This window comes from Armigeres subalbatus, chromosome 3 (assembly GCF_024139115.2).
Source record: "Armigeres subalbatus isolate Guangzhou_Male chromosome 3, GZ_Asu_2, whole genome shotgun sequence".
Lineage (NCBI taxonomy): Eukaryota > Metazoa > Arthropoda > Insecta > Diptera > Culicidae > Armigeres > Armigeres subalbatus.
In genome coordinates this window covers 3040079-3061086 of record NC_085141.1, presented here as the reverse complement: position 1 = coordinate 3061086, position 21008 = coordinate 3040079, and the positions used below count along the sequence as shown (strand labels likewise).

Sequence of the window (21008 nt, the reverse complement as noted above, 5' to 3'; positions counted from 1 at the left end):
CATCGATAGTCATCGGTATCTACTAACCCACTTAAGTGCATGAGTCGCAGATCCTACCCCATCGGATGTTAGTTCCATTTTTCAATCGTCGTTGGTTCATCAGTTCAAATCATCGTATCACCGGCAGCAGGGAGCTGCACAACAGATGAGTATTCATTGCCCCCACGGGGCAACTTTGGCAACATTAGGACAGTCCGTCCGCATTTCGCCAGGGGGCCGAACCATAAGTTACGTGTCTCCTCTGTAAGTCCGTGTCTAGGATTACAGTCGTGTTTATCTTCAACAGATTCGATCAGTCCATCATCGGAGTCTCCAGTGGCGAATTCCATTTCTGCTAGACGCATGAATCCGTGCACTGGGATTCATCGTTTACGTGATTAGGACATCGTCATCAGTGAGCTGCCCGACAGGATCGAGATTTCTGTATTATGTGAATTACTACTGTTTGTTACAATCAATCATCTGAACATATTGTGTTATGTTAGTCAGTTAGAATGTTAATCCAATTGTTAGTTAAGTTTGTGTTGAGAGAACTCAAGGCCGCCGGCATGTTACGTACAGAATTAGAATGTTGCATCCCAAGATGCACCTTACTAAGCAATCAGATAGGCAGCAGCAAGACAGACAATACGAGTGTGTTTCATCGTCGTATGTTTCTTCTCACACTATATCTATTGCGCATGTAAATGCTTACCATCGAGATAGGTCAAAGTATAGGTAGCTCTTCGGCAGCTAACTGCCGTCGCGTCGATCGCAGTGATCGCAGCACTTAATAGAATTTTTAGTTCGCTCTTGCATATCACCCGTGTCGGTCGGAAAGTAAAATACAGTCCACTTCATATTCGAACGTTATGTAGTTTGTTATTCTGATTAGAATAAATTGTCCGTCGTGTCGCAGTTAATCTTAAATACGTGTTTTTAAAGCCAACTTCCGAAACGCGCTATTCCGCGAGTGACCCGTAGTTTGAATCTGGCCAGTGAAAAGGTTTATAACTAACAGGTATATTTCAAATAAAGTACTAGTTTTAGGAATTAAAATTTAAGTAAATAAAGCCTATCAACACTTTGAATAAAATGCTGAGTTGACAATATACCCCTGAAGCATAACCTATGTTTGAACAAAGTGTAAATTCTAGAATGAAATATTATCAGATGAAACACAAATAAACATAAATGTTCAGAAGAATGGTTGATTAATACCATAATCCAGGGGAACATTGATCACCGGGGTAACATTGATCAGTTTCACCATTTTCAAAAAATGAATAAAATATTATTTTCTGTTATCACAATTACTTATTGTAAGTAAGGTATCTTAATCTTGACTAAATTTGCTGCTGAATGATATAACCTTCAGATGAATTTGCATTTATTTTTCGCCAAAATTTGAACAATTAAATCAACAATCATTTTTGAGCACTCAAAACAAGTGTAATAACAAAAAAAAAAGTTCGTACATACAGTTATGCGATAAGCAATCTTATTTTCTTAGTTATTCCATTCCATTTTTGTTACGAAATTTTGATATATATTGTTAAAAAAACAGATAATTCCGTTATCGGTGATGATGCCTTTCTCGAAATAATCGATGCACATCACTTCTGCGTAAGGGATTTCAACTATAATTGCCTACATTAAAGCATTTGCATACGCTTTCTCTTTAAATAAATGATTGATCAAAGTAACCCCAAATTGAAAAATCAAAAAACTCATCGAAAAACATTTTCAAAACAAGTTTCATTCATTCATTTATTTAGTCTACATCTATACAGATAACACTGAATCAACAATTTGACGCCACAATACACGGTTCGAGGCCGCATCTCTCCATCCTCGAATACGCCCCACGCTCGCCAAGTCGTTCTGCACCTGGTCTGCCCATCTCGCTCGCTGCGCTCCACGTCGTCTCGTACCTGCCGGATCGGAAGCGAACACCATCTTTGCAGGGTTGCTGTCCGGCATTCTTGCAACATGCCCTGCCCATCGTACCCTTCCGGCTTTAGCTACCTTCTGGATACTGGGTTCGCCGTAGAGCTGGGCGAGCTCATGGTTCATTCTTTGCCGCCAGTCGTTTCTCTGATCCGGAGCCACCGTGCCTAGTGCAGCGGTTGCGGTGCTTCCAATGGCGGATCGAATATCTCTCCAGCCATCTTCAAGAGATGTTGCGCCTAACTGCTCTTCCGTTATTGGGAGTGCCACTTCCAGCTGCTGCGCGTAGTCTACCGTCTTGTAGCCGCCCAATGTTTAGCCGCGGCGAAAGACTTCGACGCGTGTTGTACACCGTCGAGAGTTTTGAGCGCAGGCATACGGCAACGAGGTAGTGGTCGGATTCAATATTCGCACTGCGGTAAGTGCGGACATTCGTGATGTCGGAGAAGAATTTACCGTCGATTAGAACGTGGTCGATTTGGTTTTCCGTTTCTTGGTTAGGTGATCTCCATGTGGCCTTGTGGATATTTTTGCGGGGATAGAAGGTGCTTCGGACTACCATTCCGCGGGAGGCTGCGAAGTTTATGCATCCTTGGCCGTTGTCATTCGATACGGTGTGCAGACTATCCGGTCCGATGACCGGTCTATACATTTCCTCCCTTCCTATCTGTGCGTTCATGTCACCGATGACGATTTTGACGTCCCGCAGTGGGCATCCATCGTATGTCTGCTCCAGCTCCAGCTTTCTCGTCGTCGGGTCTCCCTTCGTGTGGGCTGTGCACGTTGATGATGCTGTAGTTGAAGAATCGGCCTTTTATTCTCAGCTTGCACATCCTTGCGTTGATTGGCTGCCATCCAATCACGCGTTGGCGCATATTTCCCAGCACTATGAAGCCGGTTCCCAGCTCGTTGGTGGTGCCACAGCTTTGGCAGAAGGAAGCCGCTCGATGCCCACTTTTCCACACTTTCTGCCCTGTCCAGCAGATCGATTCGGAAGGAAGAAGTTCTGCGAAGAATGAAAAAAATAGAAGATGAATGATGAAAGAAGAAATAGAAAGGAAGAAGAAAGTAATTAGAAAGAAGAAGGATAAAATGAGAATAAAGAAGTATCCAATTAGCAACCCATGATGGGCATACATGTCGTTAGAAACCTTGCGTATCCAATATAGATATGTCGAAATCAAATGTTCCATTTTTTTTTCAAATTACTTCATAGTTTACATAAATTGGTCTGCAAAGTCAAATTGTCTTAGGACAAAACCGATAGTAACCGTTCAAATATGATGTTCAGAGCTCTCCAAATCGTTCTGGATTTCGAACAAATTAGATTAGCGTATGAGAACATATCTCAATTGTTGATCATACGCATCCCGGGCAGGAGCCATGAACAGCATAACAAAACATGATATAGATTCGATTGACATAAAAGATAAAAGAACAGGCAACAATTTAAAAAATTTGCACCGAAATATCATTTAAATATCAAAATATGCCAACACGTTGGGAAGGATGAATGTTTTTCATTCTCCGATCTGTATTTTGAATTTGATGTGATTTCCATATTAATAATATGGGGTTTTCATATGAACTTAAACTGATATACTTGAATCTCTTTTAATTTTGCAAATTCTCATACAACTTAATTTATTCTCATGAAATTAATTTCATTTTATCTACACAAGTAACTTATACTCTCAAAATAATCTGTTTTTCATCCAAAACCATTTGGACCTGTGGTTGAGTCTAAGCTAAGCTAAGGTAATTGAAACCATTTGAACCTGAGTTTGATATAAGGGCCTAGTAATTACGAAATTTTTCAGTTAAGACGTAACACAACATTGAAGACTCAATCCAGTATTTATTTCTACTGCAATATTTCGTATTAGGAATGTTCAAATTTGAATTGCTTCATTCAATTCCATCACTAAACTCGTTTTCTAGGCTTCCAATTCTGGTACAAAACAACAACGTATTAAACAATGTTCATCTGGGTCTTAAATATCACCCAAAACCAAGCCATCCAAGCCGGCTCTCTCAAATCACTGTCATTACCACGCCTGCTACGATGGAACGGAACTTGGGCAGCGCACCTTTGCCACCAATCACAGTGACTCGCTTCACTGCATCGCAAAATAGCTCCATCCCTCCAGCCGCTAGGGTCGTTGAAGCTATAGTTGAAGTGGCTGGTCACGCGATAATCGCCTAAAATGTGCGGAATGTTGATTTTTTCCATGTCCCCTCCAGGCACCGATCTCCAACTACAAAGACCACCGATCACGCCAGCCGATCGGACCGTAACGGGAGAGGCGATGCAACGGGCGGTGTTTATCTCAGTTTCGTTTGCATAAAAGCAATCAATTTGGGCGGCAGGAGATTGGATATCCGATGGGTGGCAGCAGGGCCTTGCCAATTGTCTTTTGCTAGTAAATGGGTACTAAAATGTGTCCAAGCTTGCGGAGTTGCAGAGCACTTTCAATAATCCCTTGATAGCACACGTGCTCATGGTACTCAGAGTGAATGTCACTTTCTATCGGTTGCCGACTAAAGACTTTAGGACCAGCCGATCGGTAGTAAATGACCATCAATAAAGCCCAGCGAAAGGCAAAATGCCTATTCCACAATTAAACCGATCGAACCGGATGAATCATCTCATATCACACTCCATCGTCGATAGATCGTTGATGGTTTTGATGTCATAGCCGTAGATGTCATTGCCCGCTATCTGCAGCCAATCGGTTTGCTGAGAAACAAGCATCGTTTCTTTATGCATAGCATGCTTTGATCGGTGACGAGACGATGTCATTGAGCAGTTTGATGGGTATTTTAGTATTATGAAAATGCGTTGCTTCCACTGAGCTGCGCTCTTCTGCGTGTGCAAACTAACTAACGTATGTCTCCACACTGGATCCGAGGGGAAAATGTAAAACTTTCTCTAGTTTTTTTTTATTTGCCGGCTTTGATTGGATTGTTGTGCGAAAGTTACGTACGTTTTCCTAATAGACATGGGGAGGAAAATACGTAACAGTGCAAGAGTTTGAGTGGTGCAGATTTTCAACGAGTTAGCTAATTGAAAGTGGCAGAATTTTTCCCACAACTTATACGACCAGCTTCCTCAATATAGAGTGATATACAATTCCCAATGTTTCCGCATGTGGATATCACAAATGTTGTTTTTATTTATCGTAGGTCACGTGCAATTTGTTTCTTCATCTCATTTAAGAGGGATGGGTCATACATTTGTGCCTAGCATTTTAGATTGGCTATGAAAAATCACAGAAGAGAGCAACGTTTCCACTTTCTTCAGCAAACAATTTCAGGATTTCGGCTTTACAGGAAAAATATCGAAGATCAAGTTTGACTATACCTTCAAGACCCAGATATCCGAAACTTTGAGAGGATTTCGCGTCTAAGAACATGCGTATAAATCTGAAAAGTTTTAATTCTATACCTTGATGTATACCTGAACTGAACACTCAATCAACTATAATTAATGATATGAGTGTATTATTTCTACGTGAAATTACAATGATATGGAAATGCTAATATCATCTTCCAAACTTAGACGTACGTGTTCATGTTAGAATTGGAGGCGAAAGTATTGATTTGATAGTTCCGTTAGAATACGGCAGTCATGAAGAATGTTTTATAGAAGGCGATTTGAAAGCGAGCGGAGGGTAATATTTGTGATGATGTAAATTTCACGACCACTGCCAAGCTCTCGTATGAAGAGGGAGGGAAGAGTATCAGTGTGGAAGTTGATATTTCTCCACTGGCCACTCTCCACTTATTTATGGAAATTTTGTGTTTTTTTTTTCAATGGATATCAAAATTTCTTTAAAGAAAATTTATCTTTTATAATCGCAATTTTTGCTTTAAAAAGTGCTAATCTATTTTTGTTTTGTGGAAAATTCTTAATTGTTTATAGAAATTTTAGAGAAATTTTGTATCTATTTATTGCTTATACCCTGATTTCTTTATTGGCAATTTCCTTATTTGTTATGGAAATTTCTAATTCTTTATGGAAATTTTATTTTGTTGCTAATCGAAAAATAGAAGAATATTTTTGATTTTTACGATCATGTCTTCTTCTGAAGACTTTTGATGCATTTCAAGACGCGTGTTTTGCTATGAGAATATTTTTGTTACCTAGTTATATCAATTTATTTGGAAAAATATGACCAGGCTTGTAAAATGTCATCTGCATGTCATTTGAGTAATTTGTTAATAACTTTCTTCAGAAGTAAAATTCACATCATGATTTTAGATATACTCATAACGCTTGAGTAGGGCTATATTTTTGTTCAAGGGTACATTGCTCTAAATACAACATCTAAGGCTGGAGAGTGAAAACTCTCCAAAATGTCACGTGTCATTTGACATAATGTCATTTGAATGACATTTTGCCTCCCACGCCCCAGATTACATATTTACAACAACGTCTTGTTAGACAAAGTTGTAGGCACATTTAAGCTCTATAAGTTCGTCATACATCAATAATCAATAGCTAACTTCTGAAAAAAGTTATGGGAAAATTATACAAACGAATGCAAATGACATTTTACAACACTGAATATGACTATATGTATTAGTCAAATAAGCAAAATTCGAGTTAAAAAAATAACATTCAAACTTTCAGAAAAATATATTAAGCTCGTTTAGTGGAATGTATTAAACCGTCTAAGACGAATTAAGTACTATCCATTTAATTCCACCAGTTAATTTTCGTTATCTTTGCAGATACGTATTTCGACCACAACTGTGTGGTCGTCTTCAGTGTCTTCAGTCGAGTCAAATACAAGACACTGAAGACGACCACACAGTTGTGGTCGAAATACGTATCTGCAAAGATAACGAAAATTAACTGGTGGAATTAAATGGATAGTACTTAATTCGTCTTAGACGGTTTTATTCAAACTTTATTTTTTACCGGGATTCCAACAACATGTTTAATTTTTACCGAGATTTGCACCGCCATCCAGCAAACACTTTTTCGCTTAGATTTCCGTCAAAGTATAAAATAAACAGAAAAAAAACTCGGCACGCTGTTAAAGCCAGACGCAAGGCCTTACTTGCTCTAAGGAGGCTCAGCAGCGACCACCCCTTTAGACCTGATGCCCTGGAGTCTTACAAGGAGAAGCGTCGGCAATGTAAGATAATCATCAGGGAGGCGGAGGATAATCATCAAGTCCAAGTAGTACAATGGGAGGATTTCATCGGCAGCATCAACTCGTCCCAGCCTTCCGTCGAGCTTTGAGGACGAGTAAATGCAATTAGTGGAAAATGGAGGGCGACTCTCATCCACCTCGATGAGGGTAACCGCACAATTTCCGACCCTGCACAAGTTTCCAATGCTCTAGGTGACTACTTCGCGTCCCTGGTAGCAGTTTCCCAGTACCCAGCCGAATTCCAGAAGACTATCGCTGCTTGTAGTCTATAACTCAACCCTTATTCCCGCGGACCCCCGGCAGCCTGCTGAACCAGACATCCGCAGCGGCCGGCATAAGTTAGCAGGACCCTTCATAAAGCTCGGCTCGGATGCCATCCCCAACCGGAAGATGATCCCGATGCTTGACGTCGACATCGACCGTCAAATAGCCTTTTTACCGCACTTCCGGGCGGTGAAGGTAGCATGTAAATCCCGCGTTAGTCTCATTAACCTTCTGTCTGTGCTCAAAAATACTTACGTTGTCTGTGCTCTGGGGTCAAATTGACCCCAAATTGAATTTGCTATAACTTTTTTATTGTTTGGCCGATTTTGGATTTTTAAGGCTGTTTCGAAAGTGAAAGTCAAGGCAGCGGAGGAGATGACTACGTCAGTTCAGCGGACGATGGAAGCCAACCAGCCCCCACCTTGAGGGAAGTTAAGGATGCCATCCAACAGCTAAAGACCAATGGTAAGGATGGTATCGGAGCTGAGCTCATCAAGATGGGCCCGGAAAAGCTAGCCACTTGCCTGCACAAATTGATAGCCAGAATCTGGGAAACTGAACAGCTACCGGAGGAGTTGAAGGAAGGGGTTATATGCCCCATCTACAAGAAAGGCGACAAGCTGGAGTGTGAGAACTTCCGTCGTCTGTCACCATTAGTGAATGAGTTCGAGGGAAGTTATCAAACCGGCTTCGTTGACGGCTGCTCAACAATGGACCAGATCTTTACTGTACAGCAAATCCTTCAAAAATGCCGTGAATACCAGGTCCCAACACATCACCTGTTCGTTGATTTCAAGGCGGTATACGACAGTATAGACCGCGTAGAGCTATGGAAAATTATGGACTAGAACTGCTTCCCTGGGAAGCTTACCAGACTGATCAAAGCAACGGTGGATGGTGTGCAAAACTGTGTGAAGATTTCGGCCGAACACTCCAGTTCGTTCGAATCGCGCCGGGGACTAAGACAAGGTAATGGACTTTCGTGCCTGTTGTTCAACATTGCGCTAGAAGGTGTCATGCGGAGAGCCGGTGTAACAGCCGGGGTACGATTTTCAACAGATCCAGTCAATTTATTTGTTTCGCGGATGACCTGGACATTGTCGGCCGAACATTTGCAAAGGTGGCAGAACTGTACACCCGCCTGAAACGTGAAGCAACAAAAGTTGGACTGGTGGTGAATGCCTCATAGACAAAGTACATACTTGTGGGCGGAACAGAGCGCGGGCCCCGCCTGGGAAGCAGTGTTACGATAGACGGGGATACCTTCGAGGTGATCGAGGAATTCGTCTACCTCGGATCCTTGCTAACGGCTGATAACAATGTCAGTCGTGAAATACGAAGGCGCATCATCTGTGGAAGTCGGGCCTACTACAGGCTCCAGAAGAAACTGCGGTCGAAAAAGATTCGCCACCGCACCAAATGTGTCATGTACAAGACGCTAATAAGACCGGTTGTCCTCTACGGACATGAAACATGGACAATGCTCGAGGAGGACTTGCAAGCACTCGGAGTATTCGAGAGACGGGTGCTTAAGATCATCTTTGGCGGTGTGCAAGAAGACGGTGTGTGGCGGCGAAGAATGAACCACGAGCTCGCCCAGCTCTACGGCGAACCCAGTATCCAGAAGGTAGATAACAGCCGGAAGGGTACGATGGGCAGGGCATGTTGCAAGAATGCCGGACAGCAACCCTGCAAAGAAGGTGTTCGCTTCCGATCCGGCAGGTACGAGACGACGTGGAACGCAGCGAGCGAGATGGGCAGACCAGGTGCAGAACGACTTGGCGAGCGTGGGGCGTATTCGAGGATGGAGAGATGCGGCCTCGAACCGTGTATTGTGGCGTCAAATTGTTGATTCAGTGTTATCTGTTTAGATGTAGACTAAATAAATGAAATGAAATGATTGATGCCGGCATTCTTCCTTTCCGCCATCGGACTTCGATGGTCATCTGTCGCAAAGCTGCCACTTTCGATGCTACCACCTCAGGAGATGCCAGGATCCCTCTCCTCGATGAGACTTACCGGATCCTGAGAAGTGTAGCCGGTACCAGTCTCCACTCAGTGGCACGGGTCCAATGGAACGGAGCAAAATGCTGGCCGATGCCTCCTGTTAACATCGACCTCCCGGTTCAAAAGAGGTGATAACACAGATGAACTCCGATTATCCGTACTGGAACTCATTGCAACACGTTTTCGAAACAGTGAGATTCGGTATACCGACGGATCCGTCTCCAACCGAGGGGTTGGCTTTGGAGTCTGTGGACCTAATCTGGTCAAATCGGGGTGCCTACCTCGTCAGTGCAATATTTTTGTCGCGGCCACCCTCCCGTCAAACATACCAATCGTGGTCTTCACGGACTCCGCAAGTGTAATTTCCACCCTTCAAAGTGAGATTTCAAAACACCCCTGGATCCAGGGAATCCTTCCAGGTATGATCCCCGATACCACCTTCGCCTGGATCCCCGGTCACAGCGGCATTAGCAGAAATACCGAATCATGGCGACAATGGAACTGTTAGCAGCATAATTTGTTGCTTGTGGCTCCTCGTGTAGTAGAGCTCGCGATCGAAGCGTTCGGATAGGTGCGTATTCGTATTCGGATGTTAAGATCTTGGCAATAAAAACACACTGAGCAACATTCCTCCGCTTGGCTAGAGTATCCAACCCGAGTAGACGACAGCGATCAGCATAAGCAGGCAAATTCAACAGGTCATTCCATGGAAGGCTGCACAAAGCATATCTTACGAATCTTCTTTGGACAGATGCGAACCGCTATCTCCATACAGCCTGGTAGGGATTCCAAAAGCAGATGCAAACTCTAGTATTGAGCGTACCAGAGAGCAGTACAACGCTTCGAAACACAACGGATCTTGAGACTCATTGGAGATTTTGAACATGAACCCAAGCAGGCGATTGGCTCTATCGATGGTATTTGAGAAGTGATGGGTGTAGGTAAGCTTTTCATCCAAAATAACTCCTAGGTCTTTTACATGATCAACCCGTTGAAGTGGAGAACCAGCAATACTGTATTCAAACTGGATGAAATTAGTCGTAAATAAATAAATAAATAATAATAGAAATTAGTCGTTCGTCGGAAACTTATGACTAAGCACTTAGGAATGCTTAGAACCATCATATTCCGAGTACACCAGCCATGGAAGATTTCAAGAAGGTTCTGTAGTTCATAGTAGTATGTGAGGTTTCGAACCACTACATACATTTTAAGGTCATCGGCAAACAACAGCAGCATACCTCCACGTCGCAAAATAAGGGTTACATCGCTTATGAAAAGCGAGAATAGCAATGGTCCAAGGGTGCTACCTTGTGGAACTCCAGAAAGATTCGAGAAATAGTCGGATGAATTATTTCCAATATTGACCGACATTTGGGGTCCAACCAGATAAGATCGGAGCCAGGTGCATAAAGCAAAAGAGCAGCCATTTTTTTCTAGTTTTGCAAGCAGTAGGTCATGATTAACTTTGTCAAAAGCAGGTTTGAGATCGGTGTAAACGGCATCAATTTGGAATTTTTTACTCATGTTCTCCATGCAAAACGAAGTAAAACTGACAAGATTCGTTTCCACAGAGCGGCCAGGAAAGAAACCATGCTGATACGTGCTGATGTAATTCCTGCAGGAAGCGAACATTCTATCGTTCATCAGCGACTCGAACTCTTTCGACTCCACTCCGAGTGATGTAATGCCACGGTAGTTTTTCACGTCTCGTTTAGTCGTTTGTCGCCTTTCTTGAAAACTGGGAACATTTCCACTGCACTGGAAGTTTCCTCTGCTGGAGTGATAGGTTGAATAGTAGACAAAGTGGCGCAGCTAAAATATCGGAGCATTTTTTTTAGCACGAACGTTTCTGTTTCTCAAAGAGTCGAATACCTTGTGGTACAAGTGAAAATCAATGACCTAAACATTGGTATGATTGTTGTTTACGATCCAGTCGTCTCGAATCCATGTTTCGCCCAAGAGTACGAGAAATTACTGTTTGATGTTCAAGAATACGCCTTCGACCGTATCTTCTTGTTAGGCGATTTCAACATCAACGTTAACGTTTCGCATCCCTCGCAGCAGACAAGGAACTACTTGGCGTTGACTAGAATACATAGTACTTTCAATCTCTCGATCCTACCCACTCCTCCTACTCGGATTGCTGAACGAACCGCAACAACAATAGATCTTATGATAACAGATTGCCCTCAAACAATTGTAGCAGCCAAAACTACACAGATAGAAAAATCCACTGAAATTTACGCTAAAGATGATGCACATAAATGGAACATCATTATTAGCTTAATTCCACGCGTGATTTAGCCTAAATGTATACAATATTTGATGTGAATCGTCAATATTGCTTGCAAGTTGTAAGCAAACTTGTTAGGAAGAGGTCCATTTCCGCGTAGAATAGTGTAAATTTCCGCATCTCAAGTTTTACGCGCTGTTTACTTTTCATTTTTTATTTCTGTGTAGTCCGAACAGTATTTCGGATCATGAAACGATCTTTCTCATCTGTGACATACGGATACGAAGAGCGGCACCTCAGAGAATTAAGATAAAGGACTTCAGGAATGTTGATGTTGTGGCCCTGCAAGTGGATTACCAAGGAACATGCGAACTTCAACAACTAATGTAACGTCACGTACCTGAGCGGATAATTATGGCCAAGGATAAGCGGACACCATCGATTAACCTTGAAATTGAGCAGGCGATAGCTATAAGAGAACTAGCACATAACCTGTACAAACGTAACCCATACAGGAGTAGGAGTAGCGAGCAGTGGAAGGATTACCCAATCAAAAGAAATCGAGTGGTGTCGATAATTTCGACTGCTGAAAGGCGTTATGGTGTGAAATATTTCGGTCAGGATCTCCCAGCGAAAAAGTTGTGGAACAACATCCGGCGTGAAGGTGTATACAACAGCAAAGCGAACCTGCAAAACGATCAAATAGATGTTGAAGAACTGAATACCTTTTTCTGCGTTGGTCATCAGCAGATGAGAACCGGTAATCGAACTAGCTCAGAATCTGCACATCCAAGAGTTGCGGTTCATAACGAAAGGCAGGGTGAAAGATTCAATTTCCGTCGAACAACTGCTGCGGAAGTGGCTGTGAAAGTTATGGAAGTCCAAACAAGCGCAGAAGGAACAGATGGGATACCAATCTCTTTTATAAAAATGCTATCGCCTTTCATCTTTCCTCTGCTTGTGCATCTTTATAATGCTATAATAGATGCACAAACCTTCCCGGATATTTGGAAGAAAGCACATGTTACACCTATTCCTAAGGTTGCAAACCCCGGGAAGCCCAAAGACTTTAGGCCGATCAGTGTGCTTCCTGCTTTGAGTAAAGTACTTGAGAAGATTTTGCTAGACCAAGTAATTAATCACATCAACGGAGATGAAGCTAGACCAACTCTACTTGCCGATAACCCAGTTCGGATACCGGACAGCTAAGGTTACACATGACATTTTCCATAACTTTGACGACAATCGCTGTACGGTCATGGTACTAGTCGATTTTTCCCTCGCTTTTAATTGTGTAGACCACAGGAAACTTCAAGGAAAGCTGTACGACGAGTTCCACTTCGATCGTGAGGCTTGTGATCTAATCCGCTCTTTTCTTAGCCAGAGGTCTCAAGCTGTTAAAAGTGGTGACGTACTATCATCCCAGCTCCCAGTAACTGATGGAACACCACAGGGCTCCTGCTTAAGCGCACTGTTGTTCAGCCTTTATAATAAGAGAATTGAGAATTGATTCCTTTATAACAAACTAGCGAAAAATACCCAGCTTTGCCCGGGTGTTTATGTTGCAAATGTCATATACTGAACTATTTGCAGCACCGCACTCTAGATCAATTTCCGTGCGATTGTTTTGTTTTCCTCAACAGCTGACCCAAAATTGTATTTTAAATATTTTTCCCTTTCCCCGTTAAATTCACCAACTTTGTGTATATACAAACCTTGTGGATCCCAAAACGAATCGATTAGGGAAAAAATCTTGCAAATCGGTCAACCCGTTCGCGACTTAAATCGTCAGGAAGGAAATCTCAACATCATAGAAGAAGAAGATAAATAAATAAATAAAAATATTGCCATGATCAACACAGAACTCCAGCATATTGCGCAATGAGCCACACTGAATAATCTCTTTCCGAATCCTAATAAGACCCAGGCAATCATCTTCTCAAAAGAAAACTGTGCAGTTGTACCTACCGTGGACATTGTTTTCTGTGGATCTGTGATAGCTACTTCGAACAGTGAGTGTTATCAATCTTGGGCTACGAATGGATAAACACCTCAAATGGGTTCCACTAGTGAACGACGTAACGGCCAAAGTCTTTGGAACGCTTCGTACCTTCCGGAGATTTGCACCTGTACTACCACTCCCAACAAAAATGAAGCTCGTTCAATCGGTGATCCTGCCATATTTTACCTACTGTGACGTGATTTATTACCCTGGATTGTCTGCAGTACTGAAAGATCAACTTGACCGCTGCTTTAAAGCATCTGTACGCTTCGTACATAACATCAAGCACAGATAATCAACGTATAGAGTAATCAACACAATAATTGGTCATGACATACGAACGAACTGCCACGAAAGGATCTGCTGCTTTATATGACAAGGCTTTGTTGGTAATCTGCCTGACTATCTCCAGCAACACCTTCTACGCGGTCAACTGGAACGTGCTCGTGCTTTTGTGATTCCACGGCACACATCATCTATGAGGAAGAGTGTCCTCATCACAGGAACCGACTCCCGTTGTCGGTAAAACAACAATACTCCATTAACGCATTCAAAAGTTCACTTAGGGCAAGCTTTCGATAAAATAGAACAAATCCATGTAGGGGGAAAGACGGCTTTGGCAGGTTTTGTTCTATTATTGTCAGGGGGGTTTTTGTCGACCAAATTTTATGAAATTTGGCCACATATTCTTTGATATGCAAAGAACGTTTAGGCCGAATTTGAGCATAATCAGTCATAAAAAATCCCCCTGACAATAATAGAACAAAACCTGTCAAAGCCGTCATTCCCCCTAATTCCAATTATTTAGTTTTCCATTTTGTATAACATTTTTTTATGTAAATTTCCTTGCCCTGAAAATAAGGTCTGTACCTACAGGATCACGTAAAACTGAATGAATAAAAATATAAATTGCGAACGATGAAAGAATGAGAAAATGATGTTCTGGTCTGACGTATCGCTGACAGTACCATTTGAACGTCTATTTGAAAGATCCACATCCACTACATTGCTAGGTACTTCACTTACAGATCTATCAATGTCAACCTGAGAATAAACAGTACTCAAGTGCAGTACTGTTAGTTCAATGAGCTATATTTTACTAAGGTGGCGCTATCTCTTTCACTCTCCCGCTGTTCTTATGCAACGCAAATAGTGACGTCACTATTTGCGTTGCATAAGATCAGTGGGAGAGTAAAAGAGAGAACTAGTGGCACGCAGCGCTGATCTGCGCCACCTTAGTAAAGTCTATCTCCTTGCTGTTAGTTTTCGTGATCGTCATGTGAAAGCAAAAAAGTTGCATTTTCATTTTCAAGAGACCAAATGAAAATGTAGCGGGTTCCCGGTCATCTGTCACATTACAAGCAGTCATGATGGGAATGTTGCTTTGTTTTGAAATCTAAATTTCTAAATAGTTTTAATAGATCTGTGCAAATAACGATGACTAGTCGATAAAATGATTATATTGTTCCTGATTTTCGAGTTAGAAGTAACATTATTGAAGAAGAAACAGCTTGTTTACAATAGTTTGATGCGCTTTCATGAAATAAAAATCCGTGAAAATTTAGCGGAATTCCTTTCATTGTTTATGTTTTCTTTGAAAGCGAGAGAAAATAAAATGTAAATATCGCGTGACCTCTCTCAATGAAAATGAAAATCTCAGTACTCAGGTGTACAACGGTACATCAAATCGTGGTGAAGCATTGAGTGGCAATCCGCAACAATCGTCCGCGGATATGTATCAAGGCACATAAACCGGTCCTTTTCAGGATCAATATTTTAAATGGAAGACACTGGATATGTGACGAATATTCTTTACAGGAACAGAAAATTTGATGACAATTATGGTAACATCAGTGATGGCCGTCGGCGGTGGCTGCTGCAGTGAATTTAATCGCCGCGGTAGCGTCTGTAACCATTTTGCAATGGAAAGTGAAATTTTATTGCTAGATTGTGCTTAATATTTAGAAAGGCGCATCCTTGTGTATAATTTTCTTTCGCATCTACCTCCCGACTGCCGCCACAGAGTTCAAGAACGACGCCATCCAATTTTCGACAGTCACCATGAGAATGTGCTTAGTAATGTGGTGAAAACTTCTCTCAATATTAAACTTGCTCTTGTATATAATAGTGGATTAAGAAAAATCTGATATGAAAAGTGAAATATTCTCGCAAGATTCGGACAATCGGTTGGTTGCTGTTCCAACAGCATCAATGATGACCGTCGCGTCGGCTGCAGGCAATTTAATCGCCGCGGTAGCGTCTATAGTCATTCAACGGTACAACGTAAAACTTTCTCGCTAGATTAGGATAATCGTTTGGTTGCTGATATTAATTATAAAGACACATCACTGAAAATAATACAAACATTTTCTGATGAATCTACTTTATTGGATATGAGAAAGCTGCTTTCCCGAGCGCGAGTCACTCAGTTAATGGTTGAAAGTGAAAGTTTCTCGAAATGTTGCTCATTCTCAACAAGGTTTCAAGAGACGTAAAAAGATTCTTCTCTAAACCTCCATTTGAAACGGAAAAGAGTTGGATTTAGACGAAAATTGTTTAAAGTAAAAAAAAAAAATTAAATGGTTATGATTGCCTTTTTCGCGATCCCAACGACATCAATAATGGCCGTCGGCTGCTGTAGAAAATTTATCAGCCGTGGTAACTGCTACAGCCATTTAGTGGTACGAAATGAAATTTTCTTTTCCGATTCGGATAATCGTTTGATTTCTGTCTGTGGTTGTAAAGGCGCATTAAGACACGTATATCGCGTCCTTTTATGATGGCCATTTTGATAGGAAGATAGTTGATTTGAGACGAATTATCTCTTCAAATTGAATGTGACTATAATGGTCGGTAGTGGTCCCAGCAACATGAGAGCTGTCCGTTTGCGGTGGTTGCTGCAAAATCTATTTACCGCGCTATCGTCTGTAGCCATTCAGCAGTATAAAAAGAAATCTTTTCGCAAATTCAAGCATCAAATTCAAACACGACAGATCAAACCCTTCTCTTTGTATAGTAATGGTCCTAACAAAAAACCGGTGTTTGAAATACTTTTACAATTACTAACAGCATGGGGGCTACAATATCGATGAAATATTTCACTTGAGTGATGTTCCTACTGATGACAAGTTTTCTGCGGCAACCACCGCCGATGGCCGCCATTGTTTCATGAATTTTCACTTCGGTAAAACAAATTCTCTTCTGTGTATGATGGTGGTCCTAATAAAGGACCGATTGATTTTAATTGCATTATGATCGCCATCCGATGATTCGCTGGCTGGTACACGCTCCGTGAAATCTTGACCGTAAATGACGCGCTGCTGCAACTGCCACGATCGCCACAGACACCACTTAACGCCAAGGACGCCGAGCTGTTGTTACCAGACCGTGAAATCTCGAAAGAAAATGAAGCGGTGGGCCAAAAGGTGCGTACCTTACATCAATCTGATGTCCGTGTTGGGGGTGCATGAATGGAATTGGTTGATTTGAAGTTTTATCAGGTGTGATAGAACTAAAATGTTCAATAGTTTGACGTTTATAATCAATAGTTTTAATTCAATTAGCAAATAGGTGGAAGGTTTGCGAATTGATTGATAAATAAATCTTAAAAACTATGTCTGAAACTTGATTATGCATATGTACAACATGTGATAGATTTAGTTCGGAAAAGGTATTGGAGGGTAACCGCCCCTTGGGTGGGCTTTGATCCCACGACCCCAGTTCGCATGACAGGTGCTTTCCATACTAAGCTACGAAGGACCTCCGTCGTCCACCGCAGCTTAGCGGGTACTGATGAAACCAAATTCCCAGCACCAGGTACCAGCCGATCTCTCCAATACATTTTCAGAACTAACTCTCTCATATGTATTTTTGTACACATGCCAACCAAGTAAGATGAGTATTTAGTATTGTCCGGCTCCTACACACTTGCTTCATCAGCAACGGCGCTCAATGAAGTAGGATTGTGTGAGGTTGTGCCAGTTTGGTCGTCAGATCCCGACCCGACCACACAAGCGAAGAGAGATCGCCACTCGAGCTCAGTTCATTCAAAGTTAATTGCCAAACTCCTGCGACGTCACTACGTCAGTAGAGTGAACGTCCTTACGCCCTTAACCGGCTAACCTCGTCCTCTTATATCTCAGGGTCGCGTATGACCTGCTTAGGGGACACACAAATCCAAAACCGAGGGGGACAACAACAAAAGCAAACCACTTCCATGCAAGGTTAGTACAGATTTATTTTTATTCTTATTCATATTTGTTTTGGGGGGTTAGTATGTTTGGTTTAGTACCGTTGCTTCCGTTTGGGGAAGAAGGAGAGAAGCATACCTTTGATAATCGACCCGGGGTCGACGAGCGAGGGGATAGCGTGGGTTCATGACTGGTTCCGGAAGGTTGCTAGCACGGTTCTTCACACTTGGGGATGGTGGTTCTTTGCCGGACGGCGGGGAGCCGCGATCACTGGAGAGCTTGCTTGGCACTGATGGGGTCACACTTGGCGACGGAGGTTCGACGGTGGTGGTTCCTTGTCGGGCGGCGCTGGCCGCGACCACTCGAGAGCTGGCTTGCCACGTGAGTCACACTCTATGACGATAATTCGACGCCGTTTCAAAGGGGTTGTTTCTTGGCCAGGCGGCGGAAAGCCGCGTCGATTTTCTTTCCGGACGGCGGAGAACCGGTACCGATTACGGAAACTTGCTTCACACTCTCAGGCTCGAGTAGCAGTTGCGACGGCGGATCAATGGTGGTGGTTCCTTGCAGGACGGCTCGAAGCCGTGGCCACTAGTCCAGCTAGTCTAGCTTCGTTCCGAAGTCACACGCGCTTTTTAGGTTTAGGTTAAAATGTATTTTCCCGGACACGGTTTTTTTACGTCCGATAGCTCTCGCTGTTACTGCCTGAATCCCCTTTTTTTTCTCCTCCTTTTTTCTTCTTTTCTTCTCTCACCTTTTTCGCTCCGGATCTTGCGATGACGTTTTCTACCTCGCCCTCTTAGGGGTGATTCGCTTAGCGTTAGTGGGTACACGGTTAAGGTGGAATAACCGGACATGAACCAAATTATTCCACCTTTTGGGTACTGCATGCTGAGTCTCACAAAAATATAATTCGATTAGTTTTTTTGTCTCTTATTAATTCAAAAAAACTTTAAGGTAGTTAGTCGGCTTATTGTTGTCGTATTCGGTAACAATTGTCCCTCCGAGCGGGTAAAAATTAAGCTAGCAACCTCCCGGAACCAGTCATGAACCCACGCTCTCCCCTCGCTCGTCGACCCCGGTTCGACCATCAAAGGTATGCTTCTCTCCTTCCTCAAACGGCCGCAACGGTACTAAACCAAACATACTAACCCCCAAAAACAAATATGAATAAGAATAAAAATAAATAAAATGTAAAATTGTCTCTTTCAATTATGACATACTAGCCTTGCATGGAAGTGGTTTGCTTTTGTTGTTGTCCACCTCGGTTTTGGATTTGTGTGTCCCCTAAGCAGGTCATACGCGACCCTGAGATATAAGAGAACGAGGTTAGCCGGTTAAGGACGTAAGGACGTCCACTCCATAGACGTAGGGACGTCACAGGAGTTTGTTTTAATTGGCGCCCAACGTGGGGCCCGAACCCACGACCCTGAGATTAGGAGTCTCATGCTCTACCGACTGAGCTAGCCGGGCGGCGCTGGCCGCGACCACTCGAGAGCTGGCTTGCCACGTGAGTCACACTCGGTGACTATTATTCGACGGTGGTGGTTCTTTGCCGGACGGCGGGGCGCCGCGATCACTGGAGAGCTTGCTTGGCACTGATGGGGTCACACATGGCGACGGAGGTTCGACGATGCGATGGTGGTGTTTCCTGGCCGGGCGGCGCTGGCCGCGACCACTAGATAGCTGACTTACCACGTGAGTCATACTCGGTGACGATTATTCGACGGTTGTGGTTCTTTGCCGAGAGGTGGGGAGCCGCAATTACTCGAGAATCTGCTGGGCACTTTTGTCACTCTTTTCGCCGCCGTTTCAAAGTAGTTGTTTCTTGGTTGACAAAAATATAATTCGATTAGGTTTTTTGTCTCTTATTAATTAAAAAAAAAACTTTAAGGTAGTTAGTTGGCTTATTGTTGTCGTATTCGGTAACAAATCGCCGAAAATTTAAAATTTGTTTTAAAAATATATAAAACATTTTAGTTTACCCGGAATATGAAAGATGAGTTCGTATACTTTCGCGTGGTGGGCATTTTTAGGATAATGAATTATTAAAAATAACACAAATTACGAAGCGCGAATTTTGGCAGTTTTAGAGCCACTCCTCCCCCTTGTGACACTTTTTGTATGAACGATTTAATATTTTTGTATGAACCGTAACGCTTGGTCTGACCCCCACCCACCCCTTACAGCGATACGTAATTTGTGAACGACATCAATAACAATCGAAAACAAAAAACTGGACCGCAGATTGTTTTTTTTTTGACGTAGGACTTACGTCTCTCTTTACTATACAGGGTGTAATTTCAAAATATTGAAATCGACCGCGTTACGCTGTGTTGAAAGATTTTAAACTTTAATAGCGTTCGTCTCAGTGGACGAATTTCTGCAGTAAGCCCCTCAATCGACAAATTTCAAGTATGCCTTCCATGTCCATGCTTGATAAGACCCGAAAAACTTGTTTCAATAGGCATGAAACTGTTTTCAATGAAAAACATTGAGATCAAGGGAACCTATAAATATGGGTACCGCATAATTCTTGCATCATTCCATTACCACGTTCTGATTGGTGCAGACATCAGCGAATGAGCAGCCGCTGGGTCTGCCGAGAAGCCATAAAATAGCGCAACGCGATTTTTTCCTTTCATTCTGACCGGGACAAGCGAAGCAACTGCATCATCGATTGAACAGCACTTTTAGTAGGGAATGAAGTCTGCACCGACCGCTTTTCGGCTCGTCACCATCGAAGCGACCATCATCATCCGAAACCTAGCCAGCACATCAGCAGTCCACCCTACAGACCCGACAAAGCAGCAATGCTGAGCAGATACCGGCAGCAGCAGCAGAGTCGAGCCGAGACCGGCCGGCATCGGTGCTGAGCCGAGACAGGCTGAAGAAAAGCCACATGATGCAGCATGTATGTCCAAAAACAACCGGTTCTTCCGAGAGCCAATAATAGAGATCAATATCAATGCTTTCAATACCCTTCGATAGAAATTGTACTTGGGTGCCAAATCCAATATTCTAGAGATAACATTTTATGCGTGATTTTATAAATAGCGTCAAAACTAACAGTAGATATTTTTTCTGATTCAACCGCGAAGTGGACGAAGGACTTCGCTTGACCATGCCTTTAAAGATTCATATGATGTCCAAATCTCTCACTTAATCTTATTTGGATAAAGAAAACACCGATTACAGCTAAAACATTAATAAAC

At 42.6% G+C, this 21008-nt stretch overlaps 1 non-coding gene across 1 annotated transcript; it reads right to left on the bottom strand.

Annotated features, from left to right (window-relative positions):
• Nucleotides 1–19193: 19193 nt before the first annotated feature.
• Nucleotides 19194–19266, bottom strand: Trnar-ccu (transfer RNA arginine (anticodon CCU)). The gene has a single exon. It is a non-coding gene; the product is annotated as a tRNA-Arg (tRNA).
• Nucleotides 19267–21008: the final 1742 nt, after the last annotated feature.